Source organism: Epargyreus clarus, unplaced genomic scaffold, assembly GCF_041222505.1.
Source record: "Epargyreus clarus isolate Ecla_fem2 unplaced genomic scaffold, WU_Ecla_fem_2.2 ptg000034l, whole genome shotgun sequence".
Classification (NCBI taxonomy): domain Eukaryota; kingdom Metazoa; phylum Arthropoda; class Insecta; order Lepidoptera; family Hesperiidae; genus Epargyreus; species Epargyreus clarus.
The window spans coordinates 13002067-13020795 of record NW_027332239.1 but is presented as its reverse complement, the minus strand read 5'-3'; the positions used below and the strand labels follow the sequence as shown (position 1 = coordinate 13020795).

Sequence of the window (18729 nt, the reverse complement as noted above, 5' to 3'; positions counted from 1 at the left end):
AATTGGTTCAGTGGTTTAGGCGTGAAGAAAAGACAACCAGACAGACAGACAGACAGAGTTACTTTCGGATTTATAATATTAGTAAGGATAAGGATTAATTTGCATTTTTTAGACATATTTAACACAATTACAATAAATATGTATTAGTATCAGTAATGCAAAGAATTGAGTATATAAGATAGTTGAAAAGTTAGATAAGTTAGAAAGTATAGAAGAACATAGTAAATTGAATCAATGGAACTATAGACCAAGATGAAGTATGGTTTGTTCATTTCACCTATCATCATCATCATCAACCCATTACTGTCCCACTGCTGGGCACGGGTCTCCTCTCAGAATGAGAAGGATAAGGCCATAGTCCACTGCGCTGTTTCCTCACGATGTTTTCCTTCACCGTTTAAGCAAGTGATAATTAATTTCTAATACGCACATAAATTTGAAAATCAGAGGTGCGTGCCTGGGATTTGAACCTCGGACCCCTCGATCGAGAGGCCGCGTTTCTTAACCACTAGGCTATCACTGCGTATGTATTTCACCTATGTATATTCATAAATAGTCAATCACATGAATAGTCCAAAATGCTGTATGTTGGTTTTGGTTGATTGTTCTATCGACAGTAAGTGAAGCCACAATGACAGTCCCATGAGAACTGGGTTAAAAGCCATTGTGTTGGCATATAGTATAATTTATACATGTATTCACATTATGAAATATGTGTGAAGGATGAAAATAATCGAGGATGACAATGAAACTATAAAAACATAGTTGGTAGAGAGTAGATACTTTTAATTATTTGGCTCCTGCTTAATAAAAACACTGCTGTGTTATGGTATGAAGGATGTGGTAAAGGAGACATGCATTAACATCACAACTAAAACTATTTCTGCCTTTTAACATTGATATGTTCTGGTCTAATGTGGACAGTTAAATGTGTAATAGGTTGGAACTGCTTTATATGAGGTACTTAAACTTATTCCTCTAGGATAGCAATGAATCCGAAAAGGTTTGAAGTATATTTGTGATTGGTAATCAGCATCAGTTCGGACGTAGCCTGTACATTCCCTGTGCACTATAGCCTGAAAGGGAGTGTTTAGTGGGTAGATATCCCTTAAGGATGAGTCCCACACTCCCAGGCATTATCTGGTCATAATCAGCATCCGTGGCTGGCAGTGATCACTGAACATCAGTTGGACTGAATGTGTTATTTCTCTTTCTATAAATACGTACCAGGTATTTGTACTCTATGGTGAGAGTTATTTAAAAATTACATGTTGTGTGTGCAATAAAAAGACCTGTTAATTTACCTATTTATTTATTCACCATATAAATTAAGCATGGTAATGCTTATTATGATTAAAAAATATCAAAGTGTATAGAATTTTTGTATATGTAGGTCAACTTATCAAAATAGTTAAGCCTGGAATTCATATTTTTTACATATAAAAAATAATTCAGACAAAAGACTGACGTGATGGCCACGTATAACTTTATTTCACATATATGGGGACATTCAGATCTTTAGATTTCCTCATGGAATTTTCCATCGTGCAAGCAAGTGATTTTTAATTAATTTAGACATTAAATAACAAGCTGTTATGAAAATTTTGTAACAAGTGCAATATGTTGCACTCTCAGATTACAAATAACTTCATCTTGGTTTAAATTGTATTGTATTGTTGCAAGTTAACAACTAAAGTTGTATATAATTTGATAGCCCGCTATAGTATTTAGTTTTGCAGTGTTAAAGTACATTACAAATATTACAATGTTAGTTAAATACATATTATTTTCGCAGAATATTACATACATTTAATAAGTACTTGTAATATAATAAAATATTATCATGATGTTATACCATAAACATGTTACAGCAAAATTGTAAATTATTTTGTTTATATTTTAATAGATAGAAATAAAAGCTTGTTATGAGTGTTGGTATATAATAATATCTGTTTGAGATTAACCAAACTGATATGTTTCTTGTTTACTGCTTCAATTTAGTAATAAAACATAATAATTATCATTGTTTTATTATTTGTTGTAAAGTTACTTAGTTGGAAAATAATGATTTTAGCATTTATTTGACCTTCACACGGAATTTTATGTATAATAACAATAACATACATATACTTTAATTTAATAAAGTAATCAATCTTATTCAGTATTAAATTATTCAGTATTAAATTATCTTGTTTTAAATTATCTAGACGTCTTACTAGACGTATTACAAGAAAAAATAATGTCTGGCTATAAGTGCTATAGTAGCTCTTCTTAAGTGCCTCTGATCAGCAGGGATTTAGGGAAGTGTATATAGACTGGACCATACTCTAGTATTCTTTATGTCTTATGTCTTTGCTCATCATTCTGTAGTAGCCGACGGCAATATGAATGGGTAGTTAAGAAAATTGTAAATAAGACTACAATTTTTTTACCGAAAATTTGCAGACTATAATATACTTATTTCCGAGGTTATTTTGTCCTATCTTTTTTTCGTCGACTAATTCCGCATTGGGCCGGCAAATTCGACTTCCGCCTCGGGCTGTATGAACCCTCGCTACGCCACTGAAATAAAATGTCTCATATTTTTCCATTTTTAGGGTTCTGTACGTAGGTAGGTAAAAACGGAACTCTATTACTAAATCTCCGTTGTATGTCAGTCTGTCACAGGGTTTTATTTCTGGAACCATTATAGATAAAGGTTCTTGAAAACACAGAATATGTACATAATGGTGGCCGCTATAACAACTAACACTTAAAATAAAAATTCAAAATAAATGAAGACCGAAACCACTATTTTTCGGCGTTTTTCGCATTATCTATTGAACCGTAATAAGAAGACAGTTCAAATTTTCACAATGCATTCACTTCTATGGCTGCTATGATAATAAAAATCAAATGGAAATTTTGTGGTACGGAACCCTCCGTGTTCGCGAGTTCGACTCGCATTTCGGCAATTATTACCTAAAATATCCTTAATTACGTAGCAAAAGAGTCTGTAAAGGTAAATTTTCTACACAGATATCTTGTAAATAAACGTTTTCTACGACACCACGTGTAAGTAGTCTAGCTAAACCGGCAGGACCTAAGCCGCGGTGGCAGGGTTCAGAAGCTGCCTCACTGCTTTCTTGCGATCACTTTCACCTGTATTGGGCCAACTTTCGCCGGCTCGCAACCGCCGAATGTAATAACTGTAAACAAAGTTATCAACTGTGCCACGATGTTTAAGATTCGCCACAAGTGTGCGTTTTGAATCCTTTGTGATGGTGAAGGTTTTTAGTGGAGCTGCCCTGTGGGCGTAATTAACGAATTTTCCCCAGATGAACTTGAGAAATTAAATTATGATTATGTTGAAGGTATGTTCAAGTTATTCAGTTTATCGCAGTGGCCAAGGATTCATTCGCTCGACTCGGCTTCGTCCTCAGGAATGCGAAAGACCTCCGTTCCAACAGAGTTATCAAAATTCTTTATTATGCACTTGTACGCAGCAAAATAGAAACAAGCGCTTGTGTCTGGAACCCACACCAAGCCAAATACATTCTCCTTTTGGAAAAAGTGCAAAAAGCGTTCCTTAGATTTCTCTACAAACGAGAATACGGTTACTACCCGTATCTGTACCCAACTAAATTCCTCTTGGGTCACTTAGGGTTTAATTCTTTAGAGGTCCGTAGAAACCTCAACCAAATTGAAATTATGTGCAAGATTTTACATAATGCTGTTGAGGCGCAGGAACTTCACAATCAGTTTTGCCGAATATTTGTCCCAGACAATTATCAACGAAGCCGAAAGTACAAGTTATTCGTGGTTCCGCCTTCCCGCACTGTGTCGCGCGCTAAATCACCTGTTCCGCGCACACTTGCGACATTAAACGCGCTCATGGATCATTATCCGAACTGTGATGTGCTTGCTGATGATTGGAAGCTGATCATGTCTGTATGCTTGGAGTTCTGTGAGTTGTCTGTATGTTAGATCTGTCTAGTTAGTGTAAGTGGTCTCGGCCGTTCTAATTAGATCAATAAAATAAATAAATAAATAAATGTTACATTCCCATAGAAGGTTTATTTGATACACAATATTTTCCGAATTATTTTAACTTTTATGCCTAAAATGTGAATTTATACTACAAATAACCAGGGAGTATCAAGTATGATTATTGATTTTATAATAAATAATTTTGTGATTTAAAATAAGATTAGTATATTGCACCTTACAGTCTAAAGCCCAATAATAATCAGTTCATTCCAAGCGTGCAATCAGATGGAGAGAAAAAACTATATAGGGAGTTCTTTCCTAATGCTACCTGTATGACGGATGAGTACTCTACAAAGTAAGGTATGTTGGGGTAATATTGACACCGAAGTTTATCCGTATGATATAAATTGTAGGTTAATTGGGCCATATTATTTTTTAAATTGTCAATGTCATATACGTATATAATTTTAGTAGCGATGCATGGTGTTGTATTTTTTTTTTAAATAGTAGGTACCCAATATAAGCCTACAATTTTAATCATATGGTTATAAAACCCCAACTTATCATAGTTAATATATTTCAACATTTGTAATTCAAAATTATGCAAACCCGTGTATTTATGTTGCCGCTAAGTTAGCCGCACAGTAGGTACCTATACCGAGCACATATTAAATCAATGTAAATTTTCTTCATACGCCTGACGTCAACTGATAATAAACGCAGCGTGGTAAGTAAATTGTATTATGTAAAATTGATGGATAAGATTGCGTATCTCATACGATAAACACTTGACCTGTTAGCCTTTATTTTTTTGCGAAACCTGCGCACTACGGTTAAATTTAGGGACCCTATTTTGGAATTGCCTATGTTGAAGAACAAGTTTTGGAAATATCGAATTTTCGTAATGTTTCTGAGATAGAATATTCATTATCATCAACAGATTACTGTCCCGCTGCTAGGCACGAGTGTCCTCTCAAAGTAGAAGGATTAGGCAGTAGTCCACCGCGCTGGCAAAGTGCGAGTAGACTTTTTATATCTTTGAAAACTTTTTTCTTTGTTTTAATTATTCATCAGGTAATTAGGTTTCCTCACGATGATTTCCTTCACCGTTCAGGCAAGTGATAATTAATTTTTAATACGCACATAAATTCGAAAAATCATAGGTGCGTGCCTGGAACCTTGGACCCCTCGAGCGAGAGGCCCAGTTTACTAACCACTATCACTGCGTTGTTTCATAGAATATTGCCGGTTATTAATAATCAATCTATGCAATGTATTGCCTACCAAAGATCGCTATGTGACCTTATCAAATTTTGACCTTTAATAGCCAATAACGGGCGTCGATAGATATACCCGAAAATGTAAAACTGCCATAATGATATTGTATCTGAAAAGATGTCAACCTATACTATATAAGCCTAAAAGGTATATTTACTAAAATGGCCGTTATTTTGAAATCACAGACACTTCAATTTCATTACCTTTTTTGGATAATAAATTAATCTTTATATTATAATATTTACGTCTCAAGGGAATTATATAATATTTACCATTCACAAATATATTTCTGAATGGTTTCTAGAAGTTATCAAAAATAACATTGATAATTTGGATTGGCTTGATTTATGACAATGATACCTAATCATAAAAAGATAATGCTCATTTCCCGATATAAGCGCCACTATGTTAATTTCTCTCTGTGATAAGGTGGACAGTTGATATTTTTAAGTTTTTTGAGTGCTTAACGCATACTTCGACAGTCCCTTGTTGTCTCACTGCTGGGTAGAGGTCTCCTCTTAAAGTGAGAGGGGCTTAGTCTACTGCTGGCTAAGTGCGAAATATTAAACTTTACACGTACGTTTGAGAACTGTTTTTAAATAACTTTCAGGCGTGTATGTTTGTTCTTATTTTCCTATAGTTATAGCGTGTGTAATGAATCGGTGATAGAAATGGTGTATTAAACATGCTTTACACCTACCGTATTTATTAGCATAAGCGTAACTTTTTAACTCCATACATATTTACTATTTCTTTGTGGAAATTTAAAAACCGTGAGTACACATTTTATCAATTTCTACAAATTTTGCAATTTATTGTGTAAAAGCAGAATTTAGTATGTAGTGTAGGGCGTATGTATGTCTCTTATAGGAGTGGCTACTCTATAAGATTCTTCTGGTATAACTTCAAAAGCTGAATTTGCATTGAGAATGAATGGGTAGCAGCTTCCCCGTGTCGACTTTTACAAACACAATTTCACTTCCCATAATTCTCAGGCAACCGAGATTATGCTCTATCGAGATTGAAGTTCATGTTGCTACTTCACAGATTCGCGGTCACTGTACTTAGTAGGCATTAGATGTCATTAACGTGGGTTAATTAAACACGACACGCCTTATATGGCGTTAGTATGTGTAAGAAACTTCTACGCTGGCGTTTTAAAGTTACTTCCTCTCGGCTGGTTGTGTGTGAAATTGTGTTTGTATAATGTATATTTGGATGTCACACACATATGTATTTTTTTTATAAAATAATAGTAGCAGACGAGCATGCAGTCCACCTGACGGTAAGTGGCTACTGCCGCCCATGGACATAATAATATGTAATCAACCCCAGATAAGATTAGATATTCCTACCTGAGGTCGACCACAGATGCGCCGCTACCCCTGAGGACTAAGCTGGAACGCCTCGGAAAAGTCTGTCTCCCGGATATGTATTAAATACATACATACATTCAACAAATGTACGTATATGTAAAGTAAATAGAAGACGGAGCTACGCCTGCGTGATAGTATGTTGATTAGGATTTTATTTATTTAAATCAAATCAAATCGAAAATGTTTTTCAAAATAGATTCTTTAAAGAACTCTTTTTGAATGGCAATATATCCACAGCCACATCTACTAAGTTACCACTATTAAGTCTACTATAATAACCACGCTAACAGTGTCATCTGTAGTGGCATCTAATCCTGTGACAGCTGATCATAATGTTACCCCAATTATCTCTTAGATGGCATTAGTTGACGTACTATTTTTATGGTATTGCAGAATTATTTTGATTATCTTTGTTGCAATTTATGTTTGTTGTTGCAATATTTTTATGTTTTACAACTATGAAAATCGTGTTAAATTGTTTGGTTCCTCTTGAAAACTTCTTGAAAAAATAAACAAACAAAGATAGGTATGTTAGAAGTAGTTAGAATTGCGTTTAGTAGGTAAAGGTTAAATATATTAAACACCTGTTTTCTTCTTTACAGGGAGATCAAAGGGCGAAGTCTCGAACCACCTTTACCTCATAATGGTACGTTAGACTATTTAGTCCTACTTGGTCCTACTTAGTAATTTCGTAGTGTAGTATTTACTACTATTTTTGTTTTGTTACTATTACATGTCGAAAACCCATAATCGTTATTTCCACGAGGGTCCTGATTTTTCAAAGTTACGTAATTCTTAGATATTAACTAGCTGACCCGTCAAACGTTGTATTACCATATAAATAAAAAAATGTTAAGAGTGAATAACCCTTATTACTTGGGGGTATGAAAAATAGATAGTAGCCGATTCTCAGACCTACTGAATATAAATATTGGTATATAAATACATATAAAATTTGGTGAAAATCGGTAAAGACGTTTCGGAGGAGTACGGTAACTAACATTGTGATACGAGAATTTTATATATAAGATTATCATTTGTTATAATAATGGTCAATGAAACTGCTAAATAAAAATGTTTGCACTTGACCAGCAACGTAGATATGGGCGGCGAGACCTTTTATAATATATAATATTAATTATTATCATGTTAATTTTGATTGTCAATGTGGAATTAATATTTAGATTAAAATATGGACGACTTCCGGTAGTACTTCAAAACACTTTGTTAGTCATACCAAATAAATTATATGAATTATAATAATATTAAAATATTTATTCTCGTATTTTTAAAACAATATTTTAAATATAATGTTATTTTATTAATAGTTAAATTTATTGTGAATCACGTCACTTGTTATAACAAAACAAGTGATGTGAGAGGGTAGTTCTTACGCTGTTTGTCACTCGAGTAGTATTTAAGTCCACGCGCTGGTAGAGCGTGATACATTCGCATTTAATCAGTCGTGTAAGCCGTTACTCTGCCCAAATTGTAAATAAAAGTGAATAAAAGTGATTCTCATATTAAAGTCGTTTCGTTCAGTTTATTTATAAAGTGCGGTAGTGGGATATCGCCGACAGCAGCGGTTGGATGGACCTACGTGTCCACATGGTCATGATGGAGATCAATGGTGACGTTTATTGGTTCGGGGCAATGGCGCGCACATTTGGCGCGCGTGTTTGGTGATTTTCCTGGGATTGCTTTGAACGAAGCCTTAGGAAGCCATGCCGTTGGTAAAGCGTTTGACAGCCGTTGGATGCTTTGATTATGGCGGGACTGAACGTATGGAGCAGTGTAATTTTGGGGTGGACCCTGGTGTAGTATGACAGTTTATTTCATACGGGCGACACGTTGTCATTTTAATACTTATAACCACTTGGGTGGTCTATTGTTTTAATTTATTTCTATCTTGTAATTTTATAATGTTCACCTAATGTTTGAGTGTCCACAGGCTAAGAATCTACTATATCTGCTTATTGGTGGTATTACAACGACACTGGACTTGTGTTGACCGCGAACGTACCGGAAAGGGGCCAATGTTACGGGTCGCTATAAGGCAGGATACTTTTTCACTCTGGTAAAACCAAGGCGGTGAGTTAGTAAGAGCCTTTTCGGTAAGTGACTTTATACTTTAATAAATATAGTTCAAAAAACGTGTCTATCTATTACGGTTTAAGAGATACAGCCCTGTGACTCACGAACAGACAGCGAAGGGTTTCGTTTTATCCTTTGAGTACGGAATCCTAAAAAAAAAATCATTCTACAAGATGGCATTATAGATATGTTTCAGTACATTTGAGTTATAGGGACATAAAATTATTATTTTCCAAAGCTTAAAATCGATCTAGTAACTTTGCCTGAACGCTCCATAAGGCGCTTTCTCTCGCCTCGAAAATCGTTAATCCTGAGGATATTGATAAGGACAATGGTACAAAAATGTTAAAATCGTGTATTCGTGGTTTTTGATAATACTTCAAAATTTTTAATTAAACTGGACGTTCAAAGTGGATAGAAATCGGGCTCAAAGATTCCGTTACTGTTAGTACATACATACATACAAACGTACAACCCAAGCTAATAAAAGCGTGTTAAAAATTGAGGTACTTGACGGTTTATTAATAATTTGGCTACCAGTATTTGACCACTGTTTGGAAAGAATTTACTTACGAATTACGAATTTTACGATTTTGCGGGTACACTCATTATTTCTTGTGAAAAATTTCTGAAGGTTGTCGTATTAATGCAATTTTAAGTCTACACGTTGCTCAATGGAGATTCTCTCTCTCTCTCTCTCTCTCTCTCTCTCTCTATAGTCGGTCCCTCAATGCTGAGGATCGTGACTTTTTGCTTTATAGCGTCTTTCCAGAGATTGCGATTAGTGGCCTGGTGTATCGCCTCGCTGACCGGTATCTTTAGATGGTCCGATACCTGGTCTGACCATCGTTTTGGGCTGTGTCCTCTGGGTCTTTGCCCTCCACCTTGCCTGTCACCAGTAGCTTTTCTAGGTTGTCATTATTTCTTCGGGCTATATGACCGAAGTATTTAAGTATGCGGTGAAGGCACAGGCTGGAGAGACGTTGGGAATGCTCTAGGTGTAATTCTTTTAAGATGGATGCGTTGGTCCGGAAGGCTGTCCACGGGATTCTTAGCATTCGCCGCCAGCACCACATCTCAAATGCGTCCACTCTTTGTCTGTCTGCTACTTTCAGCGTCCAAGATTCCGATGCGTAGAGGAATATGGAAAAGACGAGCGTACGAACTAAGTGAACTTTTGTACGCTTAGTAATATTCCCGTCCTTCCAGACCCTGGTAAGTTGGTTCATTGCCGTTTTAGCCATACCGATGCGGCGTCGTATCTCAGTTTCGCAGTTTCCTTTATCATTAATGACTGATCCCAAGTATTGAAATTCCTTGACGATTTCGAAGTCACTGAGCAGATTTGTTCATTGTAGTGACTCAGAACGGTCGATCATCATAATTTTAGTTTTGCTCCTGTTTATCAAAAGGCTAAAGTCCAAGCTTGTACTCTCAAGCCGATTCATTAGGTCCCTCGTTTCTTTTTCTGATGAAGCGAATAGAGTTGTCTTTGGTAAAGGCTTAATAGATGTGTTTGTGATATGGGTTCAGCGAAGATACGATACCGTAGCGTTCAGTGGCGCTCGTGTTTAAATTTAACGGTGTGTATTGAGCAAGATGAAGGTGATTTAGGTTAGAACATTTAAATTTTGGGTTTTAATGTCCTTTATGAACTTCCAGATTCTGTCATTTTATTTTTCTACATACAAATAGGGTATATTACGGGGTAATTGGTGCTAAGCTGACTACATTCATTTAAAGTAGTTACAATAATGACTTGAGAACTTGAGTAAACATGTTGATCGGTCTGTACAGAGGTTGTCGTATAGCCGTAGTATGCGGTGGGCAGCTATGGCGGAAGTTAATTTCAGTAGAAACTGTGTATTCATGTGAGTGGATTTGCGTCAATGAAAAGTAACAGGAGGTTACTGGGCTATGCGTATCCATCGATCACATGTAGTGCTTAAATGTCTCGAATTATTTGATGTTTGGTCTAAGTAATTTTAGTAATTAGAAGGAATTGGTCAGCTAAGCTCTTGAGTTTATAAAAAAAAATGTATATATAATAATAATTCGTTAGAATTTATTTTACGCGTTTGAGTTTAATGTTAAGGGACTAATTCTTTTGTTTAAATGGTGTTGTAGAAAATATGAAATCTTATAAAGACAATGCGACCGATCCATTTTGTGTAAAATTTTGTTTAATTAGAAAAGTGATAGTAAGGTAAAAGAGGTCGAAATCGAGTACGGATGTGATTTGAATTAAACTATTCATCATTAGTCTTTTGGTTTTAGCGTGGTGAATAACCTTAATACGAGCTAATCAGGATTGGCCGAGCGGAAATTTTAATATTCGCCGTTTGTTTTTCTGCCTTACAGGAACAGCACACTAGGACGTTTGACTTGTCACGATGGCCATGCCGCGGATGGCCAGTGGAGGGTTGGTTTGAGTGCGCTAAGTATGAGATGGCACTAGCTGGAGAGACATAGGGGCGGTTTGTCGATACCTGCTACAAGTGAGTGGTCGGGGTGCGCGTGGTCCTTGGGTGCCACAACGCCACAATTTGGACCGCTGAACCTTCATTTCAATTTTTGTAACAAATTATTTTCTTTAATATTTATTATATATTTATTATTCATTTTTATTATGGCGGCGAGGCATTTGATAACTATGTTATATTTATTGTGGGTTTATTTTTGTAACACCAGAATTGCGCAGAGAGCGCGCTGAGTCAGTATGGCCGTATGGGCGGCGAGACCTTTTATAATATATAATATTAATTATTATCATGTTAATTTTGATTGTCAATGTGGAATTAATATTTAGATTAAAATATGGACGACTTCCGGTAGTACTTCAAAACACTTTGTTAGTCATACCAAATAAATTATATGAATTATAATAATATTAAAATATTTATTCTCGTATTTTTAAAACAATATTTTAAATATAATGTTATTTTATTAATAGTTAAATTTATTGTGAATCACGTCACTTGTTATAACAAAACAAGTGATGTGAGAGGGTAGTTCTTACGCTGTTTGTCACTCGAGTAGTATTTAAGTCCACGCGCTGGTAGAGCGTGATACATTCGCATTTAATCAGTCGTGTAAGCCGTTACTCTGCCCAAATTGTAAATAAAAGTGAATAAAAGTGATTCTCATATTAAAGTCGTTTCGTTCAGTTTATTTATAAAGTGCGGTAGTGGGATATCGCCGACATAGACTATGGCACTTTGAGAGGAGTTCCGAGCTCAGCACTGGGATATTAATCGGTGGATGAGGAACGTCGTTAGATACCTTATTCCATAAACCGTGTTCGCTTGTAATCTAATTAAGTTATTGGTAGTTTATTACTTACCCTTTATTTAGAATTAATCAATCAATTTATTTTTCAAAGATGGAACATTCGAAGATTTGATAATTTCTGCTTACTACAAATTGATAATTATTAATCAGGAGCGAATGTGAAGATAGGTATAACCACGGTTCTCCCTGTAGTTTCGGGACCAGAATAGGGCTACGGTATCGCCTGCCTGTCGTAAGAGGCGAATAAAAGGGGGCTTCCGGGGTTGCGGGCGGCAAGAGTGGGTAGCTCGAACCACCCGGTAAGCGACCCCGGGAAAGGCGGCGGTATGTGTGGTCGCATACCGTCGTAAACACCAGATGTGCGGGACGAGCGTAAAGTGATCCCCCAAGGCAGAGCCCGACCGGGGCATCGCGCTCGGAGGACTCCGGTTGTGTTCCATTGGAGATCCCGGAGTTCTCCACCAAGCACTGAGGACGGCCACCGGGGGGGTTTTAGTGCGGTAACAATCCTACATAACCCGACGTCGCTCCCACGTCGTCGGATACCTTTTGAATGTTTCCCCCTCGAAAACAAAAAAAAAGGTATAACCACGGTACTAAAGGAATGGTAATGCAACACTGCTTATATATGTCTTATAATCACCCTTACGAATCCCACCTTATGAATCCCTCGTAAGTTTCTTATCTATTCTTACTTACAAATTAATGTGAATGTTGACCCGTTTGACCGAAGAAGTTTCCACGCTCATTGTATTTATCTCATTAACCTTTTTATTTTTAAACGCATACAATAGGATAACGAATTACCATAAATCTACTTATTTATAGACTTAAAAACTGAAATTGAAGCGTTTTTCATTTAAAATCGGCATTCTCTGAGTAAATACTAAATTTGCGTCCTTACATAATACCTACCAATACTATTCTTTATTTTTGCCTGTCAGCCTGTTCTAGATAATCTTAAAAAACTCTAAAAACTTTAATGGGGCTTTCATGTAAACATAGATGAATTTCTGGGTGTGAGTTGTGACACAGACTAAGTATAGGAGTTTTACATAAAAATATAAACATAATGTTTTCATAGTTTGTCTTATTAGATAAGTTTGTGAAAAAATAAATGCCTATACGTTTACAATAATCACATTTTTCTGCCAATAAACAAAATCAGTCTTGTCCGTTAAACTTAAAACACAAATATGTGGTAATACTAAGTGAAAAAGAATACATAAATAATTTGTATGCAAATTCACATATAAATACGTCATTACCCATTTATAAGCCATTTCAATGGCTATTTCTTCGCTTTTACGATTTTATCTTTTCTATACGTCTATATAATGTTTGTATGTTTGTTAACCGTTGTAATTTGCATATAATGTATTCTATAAGAAGTCCGTTAAAAAATAAAACCATGAAGTTGAGCATTATATTAGAAATCGGTGACAGAACAAATTTTACGATATTTTTTTAATCATATAATGCTATATTTGGAAATTTATGAGTATTAATATTATTTGTTGTTTTTTTAAGTTAAAAACCTTTATGGTGAGTTTTACTATGCTTGGGAAGAAACTCCATTGAAATATCTCAGTCCGTGTACAAATTAATTAAGCAAATGGAACTGGAACAAATTATAGTGTGTTTCCTATTGTTTCCTACCACATTATCAATATTAATAGTATGTGTGTTTTTTAACGATGGAGTAGCAAACGAGCAACAACTGATGGTTAGTGGCTACTGCCGACCATGGACATTTATAATCGACTCCAGATAGGATTAGATATTCCTACCTGATGTCGGTCATAGATGCGCCGCTATCCCTGAGGACTAAGCTGGAACGCTTCGGAAAAGTATGTCTCCCTTACTACACTCTTCAAATCTGAACACAGCAGCGTTTAACACTGCTGTTATTAGGTAGAAATAGATATTATGGCTGTGGTGCCGCCGGCTTCGAACCACAAAGGGTTCTACCTTTTAAACATATTGAACCTCTGTTCTCCCTATTTTATCTGAATTAAATTACACATTACTAAGATAATCACTTAATATTTACTGTATGTTCAGTCGGTACCGTACTGTTTGGGTACGAAAGTTCCGTACATTTCTTGCCCAAACAATAATCCAACGTCACCACGTATCTAGGGTCGTTGTGGTTTATTCTATAGTTGTAAAGGAAAGTGGAGGCACAATAAGTTGAGCAATAGCGCACAGTCACGATCATCAGTGATTCAAGGTCGCGCTTCTAAAAAGCGGGGGTCTCACCCCATTTGCAGGCGTGGAATCGGCTATTATTTTACGAATAGTAAATTACATTAGGAGACAATATCAAACGATATAAGTATATAAATATTTAATAGAGAATCTATATATATATATATATATATATATAGAAGAAATATTTAATAGGGCTGATTTATAAACGTTGTACAGAAAAGAACCAGTTATGTATATGCGGTGTATATAAGGTTGCTGAGTTTCAACTTATGCGTGTTATAATGGCGGATACCTTTAACAAAAAACGTCATGAATTGAGTACAACGTTAAAAAAACATAATCCAAGGAAACTTGCAAAATATGAATCGTGCCTACGCTAAAGTTCCAGAAGGTAATGCTAATGACAGATTTTTTTCTGTGATAAATACGTAACACCCGCTCAGTTTCAAACCTGGGCCAGTTGCATGGGAGATAATCTTATGCCCCAAGGCTGGGCCAGCTCAATTTTAATACACCGCCGTTTATTCGTGCCAAGGTTTTTAATATTAACATTCAATTATTTTTTTTATTCGTTGAAAACGAATCAATATTGATAAATGGTTATAGACTCATTCTAAGTAAGTTAACCGATTGCTAAAGCGATACTGTGCATGTCGAGAGTGAAATGAAGTTTCTCCTAATGATTGCCCATTGTCTGCGGCGTTATGGCGAGCCCTAATCAGTTAGCGTTTTCTATTGCACCCATTGTTCAGTCAAACAGCGGCTTATGACTATAATCATTGACGCTATAAGTAATAGAGGTCGAGACTCGTAATAAATTCGCAAAAAAAAAATCCGAATAAAAAATTGGCTTTAATATGGACTTGTTTAGCAGTAATAACGGTGTTAGGAATCTTGATAAAAGAAGACACATACGGGATTTAAAGCAATAAAATATGTTGTAATGTACAAATTAAATTACATCTTATGTTAAGTGCCATTTTGAGGTATGTGCGTGATTTTGAGTTGAACCGTATTTTAGTCATGTAGAAGTTTTGAAGGTGGTACTATTAATGTGCTTCGATTGCGGATATGAAAACACGCTTCGGACACATTTGCACCTTTTTGTGCATTATGGCACTGTTGAAGTGCTGCGGTGTTATGGCTTAAGGCTTAAAGGACGCGACGCATCTCTGTCCGAACTCGTGTATCACTTCAATTAGGATTTGATTGCAAATGTCAAGTAGCGGCATTGACCCTATCATGACAGAGACAGCATTCTCCTCAACTACTTCACTGTCATTAAACAATACTACCGGCTAGACTACGTTTGGCTAGATCAACTCACAACAACTCAAACACGTTCGCACATCGTGTACGCGGTAACATCTTGAAAACAAAACGTCGAGTGCAGTGAAAGGCGGCGTTAATGACACTTTCAGTTTCCCGCCAAACGCCGCGACGTTACGCCACGCTGGGAACACATCGTTACAACTGTTGCGCAACCGGCGCAACGCTGTGCTGTGGCCCTTCGCGTGATTGTTTACGTTCTATGCACTTTTTATTTATTTATTTATTTATGCACACATAGATAATTAATATAAAAAATCTTATAAATAGAATGTCGTGCAAAGGTACTGCTTATTCCTAACGAAATATCTTCCAGCAGACCTGTAAAAGGAGATGGGTTAACAAATGGTGGATATGCGTGTACGAGACTAAATAAAGATATGTTATTATATATATTTTAATCATACATTACATACATATAATACCGAATAACACATAGAAAGATATTTAACATATGCATATATAGATATAGTTCTTTTCTTGGTGGTAACGTCGTCGTCGTCAACTTATACTGACCGATTCATACGCACGGGTCTCCTCTCAGTGTGAAAGAGGTGTAGGATATGTCCACCACACTTGTCAAGTGCGAATTGGTAAACTTCACAAAATTGTTTGTTCATAAAGAATTTTCAGGTATATAGGAAATCGTGAGAGGTTTTCTTACGATGTTTTTCTTTCACAGTTCAAGGAAGTAAAATTAATTTCCATAATACACATAATAAACTTTTAAAAACATAGGTGCTTGGGATTCGAGTTTCGAACCTTCCGATTGACAGCAAGACAGTAGACAGCTGGGACAGCTGGTCAATGATGGGTTGATGACTGTTGATGACGACAATGACGTAGACCTAGTGGTCACGATTTTCTTTAATTATAAAGTTTGAGACTACTTACCTTAACTTAATTTTGGTTTCAGTCGTACAAGTGCCTAAAATAATACAGATTCTATGTATACTAACTCACTTAATAATTAACATCAATTTCGCGAAAAGTGTTAACAAGTCGTGTCAGCGTTACTGATTTGGTCTTTGACCTGTAAAATTTTCATGGCGTTGTTTATTTTTAACCGAGAGTCATTCAAATAGTAATATTAGTTAAGTTACTAAGAAACATAGTAATACCTTATCACTTGTTTGACTGCATACATACAAATACATATAAGTTCTTTAGATAATACTAGCTGACCAGGCAAACGTAGTGTTGCCATATAAATAAAAAATGTTAAGTGAACAACCCTTATCACTTAGGGGTATGAAAAATAGATAGTAGTCGATTCTCAGACCTACTGAATATGCATATAAAATTGGGTGAAAATCGGTAAAGCCGTTTCGGAGGAGTACGGTAACTAACATTGTGACACGAGAATTTTTTTATATAAGATTTCTTTAAGGGGAAATTTAACGAACGCGTTAGCCGTCGCGCGAACTAATGTTAATAAAAGGATTTACCTATATTAAGGAAACGCCTTTTTCTAGGGACTATATGCAGCAACTTAAAACACACTGAATGCGATACATTAAGCAAATGGCTTTGTAAATTAAATCGCGCAAAATTGTCGCGCAAACGCGTGGGTGGAACTCCCGCTTAATACTGAATGTTAAGTTAGCAATTAAAATTCCTTCCTAGTTATTATGCAAATGCGTTGTAAATACTTATGGTGCGTAATGATCTTGTGACAACTATCGAGTTACGAATAACAAGATAATCATTTCCCTTTAAAAGTGTATATTAATTGATAAACAAATCGATTTGCCCTTGCATTACTTTTAGTTTCTACGCACGAGAGGTAGTTACAGTTAAAATGAAAAGCAGTATCCGAAAAATTATCAATTACAAAAAGAAATCATAATCTGCACATCCTATTATGGCAGCCAATTCACACACTTATAAGTATGAAAATTTTCATACTTCAGATACATTTATGGACTACAACACCTTCTTTGTCAACTTACACTGAATGGTAGTGCATAGCATAGATACACTTACCTCTCCACTAATACATATTGGAGCAATGTCATGGATCTTCACACGGGCTAGCGCAGTCGTGGAGACTCGTGTTCGGCAATGGCAGGACAGGACATCTAAAGATTTGCATCCAAAAATACACCCACCTCCATATTAATTCAATATTTATAATACCAGTAGTCTCGACAAACAGACTAACAGGGCAAAATTATGACGTATATACGCGTTTTTTGCATGTCACTACAGAATCCTCAAAACATAAACACGCCAAACTCGAAGAATCAATAAAATGCCTCAGATTTCGGATATCAGTTGCGTGACGTCAGCGTTGCGGTCCGCGGACTCGGTGGTGGTATAAATAAAACCAGGGTACGTTAATCAGATCTAATTATAGACATGTTGCGTGGAACTGTTGCACAGTGGGCGCGGACAGGGCTGCTAGATGTTGTTAATGTAAATGATGTAAATAAATTATATAAAAAAATCCAAGTACTAAGTACTAAGATTAATTCTAATTCTGGTAAATATAATTTTAATTAATACATCCATCAAAAGCTTTTCTTAACAGTCTCATCGTTATGGCCGGAGCCAATATTGCAAGTGTTCCGATTGATTGATATAAACAACTGATATTATCATTAGGCGATATTAGCTCACGAGTAACATAGACTTTAAAGGTCCACCACTGAGCCCTATATATGGAGCTTCATTAAGTTATTTCCCGCTACTCAGTATAGACTGACTTTAATAGTAAAGTGATGTTTAGTTTTGATGCATATAAAGAAATGAAGAAGTAGATTAATAACTATGTATATTACCGATGACAGCGATAACAGGAAAGTAAGAATTATATTTTAGAGCAGTTTTAAATTTCGAAGTAATTTCTCCATTCTGTTACGAATAAAGAATTTCTTTTTATTTAACACATGGTCATAATAAAAATCTCTGTTATACTATACGAGAATGTCATGACGCGGACATAAACTAGTTTTATAATACGAGTAATAAGTTGCTGAGATATTCGGTAACCCTACCCGCACACAGTGGGCGTATGTTTATTCCGACTTGCGAAACACAATCTCAACGTATGTGTCAGACTGATGGGCGCTACGTATGTGTTTAATTTGTTTTTACTGGACGGGAACTTTGTTTATAATTATAGTATAGTAGGTATCTATGAATGAGTAGTGATTGCTTAGGGGGATGGCTGACG

The 18729-nt window shown here is 35.8% G+C and overlaps 1 protein-coding gene across 2 annotated transcripts in view; it reads left to right on the top strand.

Moving 5' to 3' along the window:
* Positions 1 to 18729, top strand: part of LOC140756210 (probable E3 ubiquitin-protein ligase RNF144A) — a 152971-nt gene that overhangs the window by 2809 nt on the left and 131433 nt on the right. The window contains exon 2 of one of the 2 annotated variants that reach the window (XM_073091662.1): positions 7226 to 7269. The exons of the other annotated variant lie outside the window; for it this stretch is intronic. The gene's annotated coding sequence lies outside the window, so the exon portion shown is untranslated. The remainder of the gene's footprint in view (positions 1 to 7225; positions 7270 to 18729) is intronic. 2 annotated transcript variants of the gene reach the window in all.